We start from the raw sequence: 11,860 nt of genomic DNA on the forward strand, positions 1-11,860 counted from the left end.
CCCCCCCCCCCCCCCCCGTCATGCTCACGGTTCTCGGGTGTCTCCTGTTTATGACAACGCGCCGCTCGGGCCTCCACCTCACACCGTCACCGGGGCACCAGGGCCCTCCCAGTGGCTCTGCCCCCCTGCAGCCAGCCTTGGTGTCTTCCACTGTCCCTCATGGTGCAGGGGCTGGGCTGGGCTGTGCAGGAGGCTTCTCCTGGTGAGGCCTGGACACCTCGTTCCCACCACACCCTGCAGCGTGGCCGAGAGGGGGGTGGCCTCGAATCACCGCCCTGCCCTTGCTGTGCCCGTCTGCTCTCAGCAACGGGCAGGGGTGAAATGCAAGCTGCCCCCACGGGTGCCAGAGACAGGCCTGGAGCTATGGTAGCACGGGGTCAAGGCAGGCCACCCGAGGAAACTGTACAGTGGCAGTGGGAGTCTGGAGTCCCCTGGACAGTGGCACTCTGCTGAGCACTTTGCTGTCACCCTGGGGACTCCCTTCCCCTCACATGTTGCCCCTCCACTCTCCTGTCCCAGGGTTTCTGTTCTCGTGTGGTTGGAGCACATCCTTTAGTGGCTCCTCGGGAACCTGGGGCCAGTCGGCAGTTTCTTTCTGAGACCTTGCGAGTCTGAAGCCGTCTTGACCCCACCTGGATCCTTGCTGGACGGTGGAGCTGGCCGTACGATTTAGGTCAGGAGGTGATGTTCCTGGGGAAGGCCCTGCCTGTCCTTTGCTCACGTCCAGTGCGGCCGAGCGCACAGAAGCCTGCTGTATGCGGTCCGGGTTTTCTCTCTGGAAGTTCGCGGACTCTGCTCTTTGTCCCAGGTCTGCCAGCGCTTCCCAGGGCGGTGCCCAGGACTAGCCCGTCTTTCTCTGCCGTGCTGGGTACCTTGGGCCTGTTCGGTCTGGAAGCTTCCGTGCGGGGGACTTCGCGATGTGTTTCGCGGATGGGTTCCTCCCTCCCACACCGGTAGCTCCGGGGTCGGGGGTGGGATCTGCACCTGGACTGGTCTTGTTCCTCATCGTCCTCTCATTCTTGCCCTCCTGCCCTCCTCCTCTTCCTTCCTTCCTTCCTCTCTCCCTCCCACTCACTCTTCTCCGTTTTCCCTTTTACTTTATGGAATATTTTGAACATCATTTCATGACTTTCGAGTTTTTTTGCCTTGGTTGTGGCTTTCATCTTTAGATTTAGGAGGTTTTGTAAAACCCTCTGATGTTCCTTTTTGATAGCCCCCTGTTCTTGTTCTTGTTCTTGATGACAGTGTGTCACTACAGCCCCTTCCTCCTGAGAAGTCTCTGTCCTTCCAGTGTCTTCCCTGGTTGCCTTGGTCTCCACGTTCCCTGTTAGAGGCTGTTTGCAGCCGTCTGGCCGTCCTTGGCCATCAGCTCCTGGCTGCCCAGAGCACTAGGGAGCTCACTGGACGCTCAAGGTGGGCACATGACCACTGTACCCTGCGTTGTAGAGCCATCAGGGCGTTTCTGGGATTCCCGGTGGCCACATCCTCCTCTCCTCTCAGGTTGAATCAGGGCTGGCAGGAGGTTCTGCTTCCCACCTGGAGGGGTCTGGCTGCCGGTGTCCTGGGGGCTGAGTGGGCACGGCCGCAGGATGCACAGGGTCACTTAACACAATTTCAATTTTTGCAAGGCCCCCCCTGGGCATGACCTGGGCTGGAACCTCTGTGTTACCTTTTCTAGAAAATCAGCTCCCACCCTTCCAAGGAGGGGGTGCGGAATCTCCAGGGTGGGTGTCGGGAAGGGGGCGCTGGCACGGTGCTCTTGATGGCAGTCTGCCACCAAGGCTCAGAGAGGTCAGGCGGCACTGCTGCGGGAGTGAGGCCCCGCCTGCCCCCGCCTGGGGGCTCCCTGTGCCTCTTCCTTCTCACCGCCTCTGCCCTCCTCACAATCCCCTCCTGTGCCAGCATCTGGGAGGGAACGGTGGACCTGTCCACCTTGGGAGCCCGTGATACCCCCCCACCCTTCCGCTTGTCACCTGGTGCCGTGGGGACAGCTCAGCGGCCACACCGCCAGGAGACCCTCCTCGCAGGCCACGTGCAGGTTCGTGGAGCAGGAAGGTGATGGACGCTGGGTGCTGTGGGATTCCCGAGGCGATGCCCTGGATTCCGAGGTCTGGTGTGAGGACACCACCAGGCCCTGGTGCTCAGAAGGGACTCTTGGCCTCCCCTTGGACCCCCAGGAGCAGCCGCGAGGTGCACTCCCAGTGCCCTGCCTCCCGGCCACTCGATGCCCACCCCCAGAGTTCTCCAGCGTCTGTCTGAGCTGCTGCCTCCCACCCTCCAACGTCCCCCGTCCTTACTGTGGCGTCCACTCTGAGGCCACTGGACTCCTGGAGAAACCTTTGCTCGTGATGTATCTTAAAATGGACGGGTGGTTCACACACGACCCAACCTCAACTGATCCATCCACGTGACCCTCAGCTGGGAGACCAGTTATAGAACTTTCTAGAAGCCCCCATTCTGCAGCTGTCACGGGCCCCTTGCCTTTTGCTCTGTTCTGTGAACTGCCTGTGGACTGGAGCAAAGTCTCCTTGGCTGTTCAAGTCCTGGTACAGCCCAAGAGGCCCAGAGGGGGAAGGAGGGACAGAGAGGAGCAGGGAGAATAGGGAGGAGAGGGAGGAGGGAGGAGGGGAGGAGGGAGGGGAGGAAGGGGAAGGAGGAGGGAGAGGAAGGGTGAGGGAGGTGCTGCCTGCCATGAGCTGTGGGCAGCCTCCCGGCCTTCGCAGCCTCTGCTGCCTCCGCCCCGTGCTCACAGACACCGACCCCTGGGAGCGCTGGGCACCTCTGTGAAAGCAGAGCCGCCCTCTGTTGTGGCCCCTTCTCCCAACACTGGCCTTTGCCTCCCTGTGGAAACCCAAGACCCAGACGGGGACCGGGGCTGGCAGCTGTCTGTGCCAGCGCCATCCATCCTGTGCTCAGACAGTGGACGGCCTACACTGGGAGTCCCACTGGGTCCCTCATGGTCACCACCCCGTGCTGCGCGAGGTCGTGGGGCATCCTGCAGGCTCCAGGAGGCCTCATGGGCGCTGCAGGGAGACGCTGCCCAGCTCAGGGGCCCTGGCCCTGGTGAGGAGGCCCTGATTCTGCAGCCTGCTCACGAGACACGCGACCTTGGGCAAAGCCTGCTGCCCAGAGGCCCAGGGCGGGCAGCGACCAAGGAAGCTCCTCTCCTGGCCCAGCAGAGCCACCTTCTTGTCCCTGCGTCCATCCTGGTCTCCAGAGAAGCAGGACCGATGGACAGTGATCCTGTGTTGCTGTTGACAGGGGCTTAGAGGCAGGTGGTGGTGGACGGATGGACCAAGCGCTTTTGCCCAGGGAGCTGGCCTGTGTTGCCCTGGCTTCTGAGAAGGCCCCTGCAGGCCACCTGTGGGCGGGAGATGCAGAGCCATGCTGGTGTGGCTCGGGCCAAGTCCCCAGGCCCTAGGACCAGGGAAGAGGAGGGGGTGACCCCACCCAGGGCTGAAGCCTGAGAACCCGGGAGGCCAGTGAGTCAGTCCTGCAGCCCCTGGGCCAGCGAGCCTGGACCGTGCTGTCCGAGGGCAGGAGGAGTGTCCGCTCTCCGTGGGAAAGCCTCCTGTTCTCTCCGGGCCTGGCTGGGTGGTGGAGCTGCCCACGTGGAGGGCAGATCTTCCAGCCGCTTCTGGAAACATCTCAGACACATCGAGGAAGTGCTCTACCAGTCCCCGAGGGTCCCCCAAGTCCCACTGACACGGAGCTGCCTCAGGCCGGGCTGAGGGGGAGGCCTGCCCTGGGGCTGCAGCCAGGTCAGCGTCTCCACTGGACGTCCAGTCCAGGTCTCGCTCATGCCCTGGGCAGTCCACCCCAGGGGTGAAGGTTTCCCAAGGGTGAATGGGAGCGTCACATGGAAAACGCCTCCCTGGCTCCCTGGAAAAGCGTCACCAGTACTGGGACACAGCAGAGGGACACGCCTCAGTCCCGTGTGTTATCCCCGACAGAGACAGGCCACCCAAGCCTGATCACTAGGACAGGTGGACAGGTCCACATCAGGGAATGACCCCAGACACCTCCCGGGCCCTTCAAAGCTCTGTGGCCTTGAGGACAAAGAAAGGACAGGGTCCCGTGGGGTCAGGAAGCCCGAGGGCAGGGTGCCACAGCGACGGCTGGTCTTATATTGAAATAAAATGTCACCAAGAACGTTACTGGGACAACTGGGAACACCTGAGTGGGACCATCGGCAGGTCCTAATATTGTCCCAACAGTGAATTTTCTGGGTTTTGTAGTTGTTCTGTGGCGTGTAAGAAAATGTCCTTGTTCTTACTAAGAGGCCCAGTGGGACACTTAGGGGTGTCCCCGCCCCTCAGCATGTGTGGAAGCCCTGCCCCCCAAATTCATGTATTGGGGGTATCTGGGAGGTGGTTAGGGCCCAGTGGCCACAGGTGTGATGTTGTAGGGGACATTCGGCTGTTGTGGACGGGTGGCAGTGGGCAGGCGTCGCTGGGCTGGATGGAGCCTACTCCTCCTCTTCCAAGCCAGATGCTCCCGGCTCCCACTGGGCTGGACGCCGTGTCCTCTGACGGCTCCAGGGTTGTCGAGGGAGCGTTCAGAGGTCAAATTGTAGGGTCATGACCGCGGCTCCCTAGGCGGCCCATCCTTGTATGAACGGACGCCCTGGTGGTCACTATGGGTGGGTGGGTCACTGGGGGCTGCCCTGGAAGGACGCAGCTTCCCTGTGGACCCTCCTGCCCCCCGATTTCTGGCCCCCAGCAGAGCCGTGCTCTTCTACCACACCCTCCGCCATGACGCTCCCTTCACCTGGGCCCAGGGAGGTGGCCCGGCTGACCCGGGACTGGCCTCCACGGCGAGTCCTGTAAGGTCTTCCTCCCTCAGGTGGGTCAGGTGTGTTGGTCACGGTGATGACAGCCAGATGACACAGCCCCCCACATGCCGGGTCCCTTCCTGTCACCCTGTAGGTGCAGTCCTCTTCTCCGTGGGTGGCCCTGCCAAGTCCATGTGTGACCCTCCCCTGTGGCCCCAGAGCTTTCCTGGGAAGGCCACAGCCACGACACAGTCGGACTTTGGTGGGCTCGTTGGCGTAGGCGAAAGCCACCCACCTTGCAGAGCCACAGTTTGGGCCCTTCCCATTTCCCCCTGGACCTCCATCATGGACACCCCAGTCCTGGGAGCCGCTGGAGAGCAGCCGGAGCTCTGGGCTCCTTCTTGGTTAGAGGCTGCAGACCCCCCATCGGCCGGCAGCACCCTCCACCCCGGGGATCCCCGCCCCATCCCGGCCCGCTCCTCATTCACTGTGGGTCTGTTTTCACAGCGAGTTGGGCCCGTGTCCCCTGCGGCACTGAGGAGCAGGGTGGGAGGCCTTGGTGGGCATCACAGTGCCCAGGGGCAGCCGGCAGGACTGCGTTATCAGCAGCTCGTCCCCTGTCACTGGGAGGCGGGGGACACATTGCGTCATCTGCTGTGTCTGGTGGCCCTTCAATCTTGGTTAGTGCACGGATGGGTCACCCTCGGCCTTGGTGCGGGATCATCAGGTGAGCTCATGCCTCTGCGCTGGCCGCCCTGTTATCTCCCTCTCAGGACTCCCGGGCCTTCCCGTGGCCTCCCCCCAACAGCGAGCAGGGTTTGCTGAGAAACGGGCCTTCCCACCCTGCGCCCGGCGCTCTTCCATTTCCTGGCCTAATTCAATGAGCAGGGCCTTATCTGTGGCGGCTCCGGACCAAGCGGACGCGCTCTCCCGATCGCTGCGGCGCCAGATGCATTTTGCTCCTTTAATGTTTTCTGATGGTTTCCAGAGCTGCCTCTGTCATGCGAGTCTCCTAGGGTACGGAGGCCCCTGTCACTGGTTCTTGGTCTCCAGGGTGGCCGGTGGTGAGTCCTCACAGCCTCAGGACGTGGCCTGGCACTGCCCCTCGGAGGGCGGATACGGGACGGTGACCACCTCTCGCCGTCCCGGGTTTCGCACTGCGAGCCGGTTCTGCGGAGATGGCACCACCCTCTGCCTCTGAGTCGCGCCTGGATGTGTCGGATGAACAATCGATGACAAAAGCCCTCGCTGCTCGCAGGACCTCCTGGACCCAGAGGGACGTGCCAGCCAGGCTGTAGCTTTGGGGGCAGGGGCCAGGTGAACACAGACCTTGGTTGTGAAGCATCACGGTCACCCCACAGCAACCGCAGGCAGGCCCAGCTTGGAGAGGGAGGGGACAGGGCCTCCCGGAAGAACCAGGCCCGGAGGCCCCGGGCGCAGGGCAGAGCCGGCCGCTCTTAGGGCCACGCGGGGGGAGCCCTGCCCAGAGTCAGGCTTTACTTCTGTTCTTGTCTCAGTTTCTTGCTCGAGGAAGAATCTGTGACTTTTACGCTGCCATCGAACAAAGAGGACCTTGGCCTGAGCTTAGAGTGGACAGGGCTGATGAAAAGTGCTTTCCACGGGTCACTCCTGTTTCCAACCATTCAGTGGGGGGTGGCTGCTGGGAATTGCGGGGTGTGGGTCCCGCTGCGCTCTGCCCCTGGCCCTCTGAGCTGGCTGGGGAGTGGCCCTCTCTCCGGCTGGGAGGTGCGTCCTTCTCTCCCTCTCTCCGTCCTTCCTCCATGCTGCCCGTGATTTCTCTCTGTGTGGGAGAGGGACGTCTGAACGGCAGTGGGTCAACTGCTGTCTTCTCTCTGATGTCCCTGGCTGGGGAGGGGACCTGGAGAGCCTGACAGGGCATTGACAGGGCCCGGTCAGGGAGGGGGCCGGGAGGGCGTGCTGTGGGGTTCTGGTTGCTCCTGGGACAGCTGAGCTGCTGCTGGCCCCAGGGGCGGGTGGCTCCTGGTGATTTGGTTCTTAGTCCGGCCAGAGTGGAGGTTCCCGCTCAGGAGTACACAGATGGCCACCCCTGGGCCGCTGCCCCACATCTCCACGGAGCATCAGAGTGCCCGCCGCTCGCCCAGGAAGAAAACCCAGGCCCCGGAGCGGAAGATGAATACGTATCACGTTTGCCCCTCGGGAAGCCAAGGGTCAGGCAGAGGCGGAGGGAGTCGGGCCGCGGTGCTGGAGGACGGGGTGGCCAACCACCGGCCATCACAGCTTGCTTTCTCCTCGATGGGAACCAGGGTGGGGGAGAACCTGGGAGAGCTCCTGGGGCTGCCCGGCTCACGGCCCGGAGCGCGGCACGGCTGAACGGCGGGTGGCGGCCGGAGCAATTGGGGTTCCAGACAGTGGGGGGTCACAGAGTTGCCCCAGGCAGGGAGGACCGTCCCCTACAACACTCGACCCACGTGCCCGTGACTGGGTCCTGGTGCGCGGGGCCGCGCCCAGGTCACCGGGAGGACGCACCTCTGAGCTGCTTTGGCCTGCGCCTCGGTTTCACTTTGGTTCTGTGTATTTTGGGGAATTTTTCCCGATTCCAGAGTTAGTGACCTTGGCAAGGAGCACCCTGGGAACATACCAGAACCCTCTTCTTGAATCATAACAGAAACTAGGCCTCGGAGCCAGGTCTGGAGGGAGACCCTCTGCTCAGCCTCAGACAGACCTCACGGACCTTCTGCACTGAGGCCGGATCGTCTTTCTGTCTATTCTCTTGACAGAAAAAATGACGAGGAAACTGTTTTCAGGGTAAACGGCGACCACCCGATCGACCCAGGGCAGGGGACCAGGTTCTGGAGTGGGTGGGCGGCTCCACGTCATGGGTTTTCCCGACGTGGACGTGTGACTTCCCCTTGACAGCACCCCTGTGGGTGTGTGGCTTGGAATTTGCGATTCTGTTCTTTTTCGAACGGTCCCTGTCCAGTTGCTCGAGCTGCAGGCTGTGCAGCCCAGATGCGGCCTCCTCTGCGCCCACCCTCGGTCCCTGCCTTCCTGGAGTGGGGAGCAGATCCCACCCAGCACCCTCATCTCCCGCCCACACGGCCGGCGTCACCCTCTGGATCAGGACCCTGTCCTCTTAACCTCTGCACCCACCAAACACGGGTCCGTCCCTCCTGTACCCATCCCTCAGACTCTGGCATCACATTTCACAGTCCCCTCCCACCTGCGTCACTTCACAGCCGGCCAGCCCTGATGGACAGCTCTCGGGAGGACGGCTGGGCAGGACAGGGAGCTAACGTGCCCAGCTTTGCAGCCACACGGGTTCAGGTGCAGGCTGAGGCTCCAGGGCACTGGTCTCCCCTGGTGGTCACAAAGCCCCCTGCCGCTTCCTGTTGGACCTCGCTTCAGTCTCTTGGCTGTGACCGCCCATTTTACAGACGAGGACAGTGAGGCCCAGAGTGGACAAGCAATCTCTCCCAGTTTATAGGCAGCGAGTTTTGGGTTTGAATTCAGCCCTTTTGGTCCTTTCTGAGTGACTTTGGCATCCCCAGGGAAGCCCTTCCTGCCAGACTTTTTGTGTGGAATATTCTAGAATGTTGTTTCTTGGGCAGACCAGCCGTCGCTGAGCGGCTAACCAGCCCCCCCCCCTTTCCTGGGGTCTATTTGACGAACCACTGATTACGGAGGACCCAGCAGCCCTTATCTCCACCTGGTAAATCCATTAGGACCAGCAGCCCCTCGGCAGCCCCTCAGAGGGGTGACGTAACCTGCCTTCGGTAATGTTCCTGGGGACCCCATGATAAGGAGAGTGGCCCCGTCCGCGTGGCCGGGCGCCCTTCCCTGACAGCGGCGGGAATTAGCAGCCAATCTCTCCATTTATCAAAGCCCTGGGGCGCAGGCATGGCGGGTGGCTGGGTGGCCGTCTTGGCGTCCCCCTGGGCCTGCAGGGCTGCTTCCTGCAGCGGGGGCTGGGGGCTGGGGGCTGGGGGCTGGGCCCGGGCAGCTGCACCGTGCCGTGAGGTGGGCTGGCACCGCCTGGGAGGGGAGGACTCGAGTTCTGCCTGGCACGGGCAGCCGCCAGGGACCTGGGCACCCACAGCAGGCTCCCCTCCCCCTGCTCCGCTCCCCACCCAAGGCCCGCGCCCTCCCGTGACAGCAACCTGTTCTGACCGTCCCTCTGCTGGAGCATGCCACCCCCGAGGCAAGGTCAAAAAGGCTACTTGTGTCCCTGGCCCTTTCCGTCCGGCCCTCATCCTCACGTGGTGAGGAAGCCCAGGCCTCGAGTGCCCTGGCCAGCGGACCCTGCAGGGAGCCTAGAGACAGCAGCCAGCCAGCAGACGCAGAGGTGAGCTGGCCTCTAGCCAGTCCTGCTCTGGCCTCTGAGCCACCCATGGCAGAAATGGTGTGTCCCCAGTGCCCCCTGGAGCCCCTGACCCCTGAGGCCAGGGAGAGGCTAGGCGAGGACGGCACCTGGAGTCCCTGTTCCGGGCAGCACTGGAACAGACAGGAATCCACGGACGTCAGGGCCTGTCTGGGGGGCTTCCTCTTTGTCCACAGCTCGCCTTCCTGGTGAAGGGACATCCCGAGTCCCAGGCCTGGCCCCTCCTGGTCCGTCACCTGCTCCCCCTGGGAGCAGGACAGACTTGACTCAGGTACAAGAAAATCGACTGGAATCGAGCATTTTTGGTAACAAACCTCCGGAGGTCACTCATCTTTTTCCTTGAACCTCGTAGAGCTCGGCGGGGAACCGGGGCTTCTGCTGAACCGGGGCCCAGGTCCGCGGGGGCTGCCCCTGCCCCTGTGAACCCTGCCGTCGGGGAACGGGTCCTGGCAGAACAGTTGGGAAGGAGCTTGAGATGAGACGGCCCTGGATCAGCCGCCCTCGTGAGAAGAGGAGGGACGTGGGAGGATACCATGTGAAGACAGAGGCGGACAGACCCAGGGGCCACCTGGGGCCACCGTGAGTGGGAGAGGCAGGAAGGACCTTCTCGGGGGGGTCTCTCTCCAGAGAGAGCGTGGTCCTGCCCGCAGCTCCCTTTAAAACGTGCAGTCTCCAGAACAGAGAGAGGGTGAACTTGGGTTGTGGCTACTCGTTACAGCAGCTGCAGGAGACAGACACTGCCCGAACCTCCTACCGCTGAGAAGGCAGGCGGACGTTCAGGTGTGTTCTGGACAGAAGCCACAGTTGGTGGTGGGTGTCACCAACACAGAGATGGGCATGTGGTGGGAGGGAAGAGGCCCCCAGCTGTCAAGATCACCAGCTCATGGGTTGGAGGAGGGAGTGGAGGGACAGGGATGGGACAGAAGGGCTGGGCGAGTGCCTTGGCGGAGCCAGACTTCGTCCCAACCGCTCACTTTCTCTCTGGCTTTCCTGCCTCCCTGGGGGGACACCGTGTCTTCCTCCCACCTTGGGCGAGACTGTCGACAGGCAGCAGCGGCCGCAGGGCCTATCAGCTCTGGAGCCGGCTGCCTGGCCTGAATCCTGGTGGCCTCCCTCATCACTTGGGTGACCCTGGGCTGCGTGACCCTGGGCTGCGTGACCTCCGTGCCTGAGTTCCCCTCTGTAAGAGAAACTAGCAGCTCAGGGGGCTGTGAGTTAACCTGAGCCCTTTGAGTCATGATGGCACTCGTGTAGGCCTAGATGTTGGGGGACCCCTTGCCTCTTGGGCCCACGGCCTCCCTGGCCAGTGCCGGCTGGTTGCTGCTGGGCTGGGCGGGGGCTGGTGAATGGAGGCGGGTGTCCAAGCTTGGATTGGGGGCGGTTGGGAACCAGAGTCGGGAGAGGCCTGTGTGACCCAAACTCCCTGGGGACTTGATTCAAGACCCCAAGGCCAGCTCTGAAGTCCCCATCCTGGACAGGTCGAAGGAAGACAGGGCAGGGACAGAAGCCCCAGAGGCCGTCCCGGGGGCTGGCAGTGCCTGTAGCTGGAGGCTGCCCCAGAGCAGAGGTCTTCCCAGGACCAGGGGAGAGGAGGTCAGTCTCTGGAAGTCAGAGGCCCCCTGGGAGGTGACCATCTTCCTGGCCTGTGCTGGGGCAGGCAGAGGTGTGGGGCCATTTGCATGAGAAGTCAAGCATGTGCCTGGCCTCTGTTGGAGGTCCCCAGAAAACGCAAGAAGCACGTTGTTGGCTGCGTGGTGCGGGAACCGTGTTGTTGGCTGCGTGCTGAGCCAGTGTAGACCAAAACAGCTCAATTTAATTTATCATAGAAAATTTCATTGAATGGAGCCTTTTACAGAAAACCCAATAATAATAATAAAAAAAAAAAGACAAAAGGGAACACTGGCTGGAGTCGGGCTGTGCAGAGTTGCTGCCTGTGGACACTGCCCTGGCCAGGGCCAGGCTCTTGGCGAGTCCCCCCGACCAGCCAGGGGACACTGGGGGGTGGGGTCTTGCTGAGCCTCAGTTTTCTCCTCTGCAGACAGAGGGGCCACTGGGTGGGGAGGGAGAAAGGGAGACATCAGGGTTGGCCCCAGGGCCTGATGGGGAGGGTAGCTGGTTGTGCTGAGCCGATGGATGGCCCTTGGTGACCTTGGCCAGTTGACTTGTCACCACTGGAACTGGCCCCTGTGATTGTCCCTGTGTTGAGGGTGCTTGGGTTCGGCTAGGCTGGAGGTGGCCAACTGGCTGGGCGTCACCTTCCCTCTGGGGCTCAGCTGGCCACACGGCGGTGTCCTGGGTCTCCCAGACCCTGCTCAGGAGCATCTCAGGGCTTGGAAGTGGGCAGCCCTGCGCCTGGATGTCGGCCCTGCCCCCTCCTCCCCTCCCCCTCCTCCCCTCCATCCTCCCGTCTGTAAGACAGGGACGTGCACAGCAGGCCTGCCACAGGCTGTCCTAAGATCGGGGACACAGGGCGCAGGGCAAGGGCCCAGCAGTGGCCTTTTCCTCAGCGAAGGGCGAGGGTGAAGCCCCCGCGGGGAGCCAGGCGGAGCCGCTGGTGTTGAGACTGGAGGTGTTGGGGCTTTGTGGGGGGGGAGGTGAGGAGGGCCGGGGGCTGCTCTCCAAGACGTGGACGGTCAGGGTGCAGATCTGAAACTTCAAACTGTGGCAGGGAAAATCTGCCGGTGGGACCCAAGGGACTGGGGATCAGAGAGCCAGTGACTCAGCTG

Source organism: Marmota marmota, unplaced genomic scaffold (genome assembly GCF_001458135.2).
Source record: "Marmota marmota marmota unplaced genomic scaffold, marMar, whole genome shotgun sequence".
Lineage (NCBI taxonomy): Eukaryota > Metazoa > Chordata > Mammalia > Rodentia > Sciuridae > Marmota > Marmota marmota.